Genomic DNA, 6,520 nt, shown 5'->3' on the forward strand with positions numbered 1-6,520 from the left:
ATAGAGTTTAAAAAATCATATTTCATTTTGTGTAGCAAAAAAATATGATTCCATATAAAAAAAGAGTGGGTTTCATGTGAGACCATCTCACGAATCCTATTCTGTGAGAGGGGTTAATCCTACCGATATTTACAATAAAAAATAATACTCTTAGCATGGATGCCCTAAATAAGATATAGGTCTCACAAATACGACCAGTGAGACCGTCTCACACAAGTATTTGTCATAAAATTATTATCTCTTCATCGATCTCGATTATATTGATCACTCAAATATAAAAAAACATATGGCAAATACTTGTGTGAGACGGTCTCACGGGTCGTATTTGTGAGACGGATATCTTATTTGGGTCATCCATGAAAAAATATTATTTTTTATGCTAAGAGTACTAATTTTATTGTGAATATGAGTAGGATTGACCCGTCTCATAGATTAGGATCCGTGAGTGGGGCTCATGTACTCATTTTTAACAATATTTTTTTCCATTATATAAACATTCATTAAATAAAAGTAAAATCAGAAAATTGCTAGTGTAATTGATATTTCAAATAAATTTCTTAATCTGTGTGGAAAAAGACAGGCGTATCTATAAAATTAAGACGAAGATAGTAAATACGCACTGTTGTAATATATTATTATTAAGATTTATAATTCATTTGACATAAATAAAAAATGAGAATTGGTTATTGGAAAAGCAATAGTATAAATAAAAATTAAAGGCAAAAATTTGTGTGAGACGGTTTCACGGGTCATATTTTGTGAGACATATATCGTATTTGGGTTATCCATAAAAAAATATTATTGTTTATGCTAACAATTTTATTTTTATTGTAAATATCGATAAGGTTAATCCGTCTCACAGATAAAAATTCGTGAGACCCGTCTCACAGATAAAAATTCGTGAGACCGTCTCACAAAAGAGCTACTCAAAATTAAAATGTTACAACTTACATGGTGGTTTATGATGAAGGACATAAGGGAGACGAAACTATTCTTACACGAAATGCAAAATTCCAAGAATATGTAAGCTTTCGTTTAGTAATAAAAAGTTTTCAACACTTTTTTCCCTTTTTCAGATTTGAACATAAAGGAGAGAAAAGGTTGGGGAAAAAAGAATAATTAATTTCGGCTAAGCCCAAATAAATGTTTGAGCTGTCACCACCAAAGCTAGGAAATGTTAAAAAGGGGTAAAATTGGACATACAAATTTTGGTAAACCATCGTATTAACGTAGTAGTTTGCATATAATTAAAATATCAAATATAATTATATATTATTAAAAAAATTGTATTTATAAAATATTTTCTTTTAAAAAAATATAAGAAATAAGAAGATTCTAAAAGAACTATTTTTTTTTTAAAAAAAAATTGAACTGGTCCGAACTGATTCATCATTGTTATTGGCCAATTTGATTACTAAAACTTGATCTGGTATAATGAGTTGGTATATTTTTTTTTGCTCCAAAATGATATTTCATAAAAACTAGATGTAAAAATGGATCAAGATTTGTGCATAAAATATATAGGATATAAATGTAATCGATTTGTAAATTTGTGCCCTGAGATAGTTTCCAGTTGAGACCTCCATTTTCTTGATAATGCCTTGTTTGGCAGTGGAATCATGAGATGCAAATAGGCGGATGGATTTGAATATATGTATATATGACCATCTTTTTCCTTTTGGTGTTTGGTCTCTTTCTACTTTCAATGATTGGAGATTTTAATTATTACAGATTTGATCATTTTGAATCCATGTGCAAACTACTCCCGCACATGGTATGATATCATACCAACACACACACACACACACAAAGAAGAAGATTGCTATGACAAATAAATTGATTCGTCCCGAGATGTTTTTAGAAACATATATATTAAGGAATAGTTTGGTACACATGATAGAATAAACATGTGATATATAATATAAGGATAAGTTAATGATAAATAAGACGTATGATATTATATTTAATGTTTGGTATTATTTTAATAAGAGTGATTAAATTTATATATTATATTGTAATGACAAATTAACATTATCATAATAAATTTTATAATTTCAAATTTGTTGCTTGAGTTCATATTTCTTATATGTTCATGCGTCGACAGTGCTTGTATGATTTATTTATTCTTTACCTATTTTTAAATATTATATAATATGATAATCGAGCCCTTAATTTTGTGAGTCAAGTCAAATATAAATTTTTAAGGTTAATCGAGTAATACCAATAATTTTATTGAGATTTATACAAATCATTTATATAATTATCTCGAGTTCATTTATATATTTATCATATTATATAATATATAAAAATAAATAAAAATATTTATTTGATTTTAATTTTTACCTACAAGTAAAATGAGAGAACAATAGGGTTTATAATTTTTATATATTGAGGGCAATTAAGTCATTTGTAGTGTTTTTATTATTAGATTAAAATTATCACATATCATAAAAGAGATATTTTATCCTTATATAAAATTATTTATCACGGGCCCTGACATTATCATGTGCTTTCTAAAAATATACCAAATGTGAGATAAGAGAGGATTATTTATCAATCTCTCTTATCTCATGTATCAAACTATACCTGCGTAATATTTGGACTTTGATGAGATAATGGGAAAATTATCATTTCTAAGACTCGAATTATGTTTTTCTTTTTCTTCATAAAGACCACTATCGATCGTCATAGCACAACCAAACCCTACATCAAAGCAGGGGAGGATCTGCTATAGGATCATAGGAAAATATTAGTGAAACAAAAATTGTTTTTTAAAGTGAATAAAGTTCTAAACACAAGTTGATACATAATCTATCAGCAAAATCATCACAATCGACACATGAAACATTTGTCAAAAACAAAATAAGATCTATCTTTAAACTGATTTAGATCACTTCTGAAAATAAATCACCAATGCAATACATTAAAAAATAAATCATCTTTGGCTTTTTATGATTCTTGTCAGTAAGGTAAACTTCATAATTTATCTTATATATCCCTACCCCAACAAAAAACAACACCACCACTTAATTTAATCTACACCGTCTCCTATTACATCACCAGAAGACTACAAGTATTACATCCATTTTATTGATGACTTCACATGAATTTTTCCTCTCAAACAAAAAGACTGCAATCAGATTGGGGGAGGAGAATTTCGCGCTTTCGGTCATTTTTAAGTCATCATGGTATACATTTTCAGCATCCTTGTTCAACCACCCATGAACAAAATGGTGGCGCCGAATGGAAATATAGGCATATCGTCGAAACTGGCCTTACTTTACTTGCTCAAGCAAATTTGCTTCTAAAGTTTTTGTGGGAAGCCTTTTAAACTGGTGTGTATCTGATCTCCTGTTCTTCAAAATCAATCGCCATTTTTCCAATCATTCAATATCCTACCTGATTACTCCTTCTTAAGAGTGTTTGATTGTGCATGTTTTCCTAACCTCCGTTCTTTTCAATGTCACAAGTTTGATTTTCATACTAAAAAAATGTGTTTTTCTTGGTTACAGTCTTCATCATATAAAAGGTTACAAATGTCTCTCTACTTCAGGACGAATATGTATATAATTTCTCGTAATGTTGTTTTCAATGAAACTGAATTTCCTTTCAAATCTGATCAACATTTTGTTCATACGAATATGTCGAATTTGTATATTCTTTTCCTACTTCAATTCCTTTGCTGGTACTGAATTATACTCCTCACCTATGGTTAAACCTGTTTTACATGCTTCTCCTGTAAGCTCTTCTCACTCAATTTTTGCCTTTGTTCACCATCTCACAAGATCAACCCATTGAAACACCCACTTCACCATCACAATCTGGTTTTGTTGCCTCTCCTTCAGCACCATCACCTTTACTTGCTTCCGCTCTTTCTCCTCCTCAAGCCTCACGACACCAAATGGCCACTAGATCCAAGCTCGGGATTTTTAACCAAAAATTTTCACCTTCACTGCCACTGGACCTCCCTCTATTGAGGCAAACTCCTTAACTGAGGCATTGACAAATCTGCTTTGGAAACATGCTATGCAAGAATTACGTACACGTCACCAACAGTGTTCTAAATGGCGGTCGAGGCGGCTGTCTAGGCGGTAGGCGGCCCTCGACCGCACCGTCTATGCATGAGGCGAGTGTTTTAGGCGGCCCAAGCTATACGGCGTTGGGTAGGCGGTCGAGGCGACGAGCAGGCGGGCGAGGCGGCAAGCAGGCTGGCGGTCAAGATTTTTAAATTGTAGTCAGCGGCAAGCAGGCAGGCGGTCAAGATTTTTAAATTGAAGTCAACAATTTTAAAAACCTAGTCAATCAAAAATTTTAAAAACTTATCAAAAATTTTAAAAATCTAGTAAAAGTCAACTAATTTTAAATATCAAAACCCTAGCATACCTCACTTTCTTTATTTTATTTTTTGTTTTCACTCTCAACTCTCAAGTTCAACCACCACACACAGTCTGCCGCCCGCTGCCCGCCGCCAGCAGTCAGAATATTTAGGTTAACATTGTATATTTATTATTTATCGTACTTTTTTATAATATTTCAGATTTTGTGATTTCAAAAATCAATTTTTTTCCTATTATTAATTTATTATTGATTTATTGTTGAAGATTAATTGTGGAAAAAGATAAACAACTGGAGTTGGAATTTAAGCTAAAGTCTAATGATATTGTTGGGAATATGAGATGTTGTATAATAAAGAGAAAATGGATTGATCACATGCAAGTTGTGTAAAAAGCTTATTAAAAGAGGAGTGTATAGGATGAAACATCATATTGCAGGTATTGTAGGACAAGTTGAAGCATGTCTTAAAGCATCCGGTGAGAACAAAAAAATATTGAGAGACTACTTGTTCTAACGATGGATTATTGATTGAAACTTTGAAATTTAAATTCAGTTCTTTTTTTTTTTGAAATTTAAATTCAGTTTTTTGGTAAAAGTAATTATATTACTTTGTTAACATGATAGCATTAATATGATAATGAATACTTATTAATTGCACATTATCTAGATGATATTATATTGTATGAATCTTCTTTGTGTTTAAACATTATTTAATTGCACATTTTACATTAAAAATGATGACTATTTGTGATTTTATTGCATGATTATCTATAAAAAAAAAATCAACCGCCTGGGCATCGCCTAGACGGCCGAGGCGGTAGCCGCCCGCCATCGCTTCCCGCCATTTACAACCTTGGTCACCAAAATGAACTTGGTCATTGGTTCTGCGGCATCAAACATGAAAATAATTGGCTGTAAATGGGTTTTTCGACGTACATATGATGTCAATGGGACATTTCAAAGGTGCAAGACACGCCTTGTGGCGAAAGGATATTCTGAAATACCCGACATTGATTTCACAGACACATTTAGTCTCGTAATCAAGCCAGATACAATCAAAATTATGCTCACTCTTGTTATGACAAACAAGAGGCTCATTCATCAACTTGAGGTGCACAATGCATTTTTAAATGGTCGTATTTCTGAAAAGGTGTTTATCCAACAACCTCCAAGATTTGAAGATCCTAGCAATCCAACATATGTGTGTCATGTTCATAAGGCTTTATATAGTCTAAAGCCGGCCTCTCACGCTTGGTTCAGTCATCTTAAGTTTGCTTTAATTGACTGGGGATTCAAGAACTTTGTTGCGGATACGTTTCTATTCTTCTTTTCAGAAAAAAAAAATGGTGTACAAATATATTTTCTTATTTAAGTAGATGATATAATATATCGGAATTCGTACTTTGTCTATTGAGCTTTATCCAATCTGAATGGAAATTTGATAAGCATGTTATGATTTTGATAAGTGGATGATCAATGTTGAATAAAAAATGTCTCACATTAGAAAATAATCTCAGTATATGTGAGTTTATCTTGAGTTACACTTTGTAAAGGTGTAAGAATGATTCGTCAAAAAGTTCTATCTCGCGTCTGCACAGTGATTCAAATCAATGTCCTGGTTTGATTGGAAAATGCTTGACTTGTATGCAAGCAGTACGAGCGCGATTAAGTTCGTCGAATGACAAATCAGAAACCCAATGTGCACTGAAAATGCTTGACTTGTATGCAAGCGGTACGAACGCGACCTGAATACGGCGAATGGCAAATCAGATACCCAATTTGCACTGAAAAATGCTTGACTTATATACAAGCGAACAAGCGCGACTTAAGTACGTCAAATATCGGATTGATCAAGCAAAAATTTACCAGCAAGATCTTCCTGAGGGGCTGGGTCCTTTTAATGTTTTTATTTTAAAAAAAATCTCAAATTATAATTTTTTAATTATTATTAACAAACTATATGAAACTTTATTATTTTAAAACAATATTATTAATTTATACGGATTATGAACAAATCAATTAAATTATGAATATTAATAAGGAATAAATCGATTAATTATTTTATAATATTTTTATATAAATTAATTATTAATAAATTTATTTTAATTGAGAGGTTTTAATCGGTGATATTTAGATTTTAAGAAATCCAATCCAATTAATGTAAAAACTGATTATGGTCCAGTTG

Source organism: Primulina eburnea, chromosome 15 (genome assembly GCF_022965805.1).
Source record: "Primulina eburnea isolate SZY01 chromosome 15, ASM2296580v1, whole genome shotgun sequence".
Lineage (NCBI taxonomy): Eukaryota > Viridiplantae > Streptophyta > Magnoliopsida > Lamiales > Gesneriaceae > Primulina > Primulina eburnea.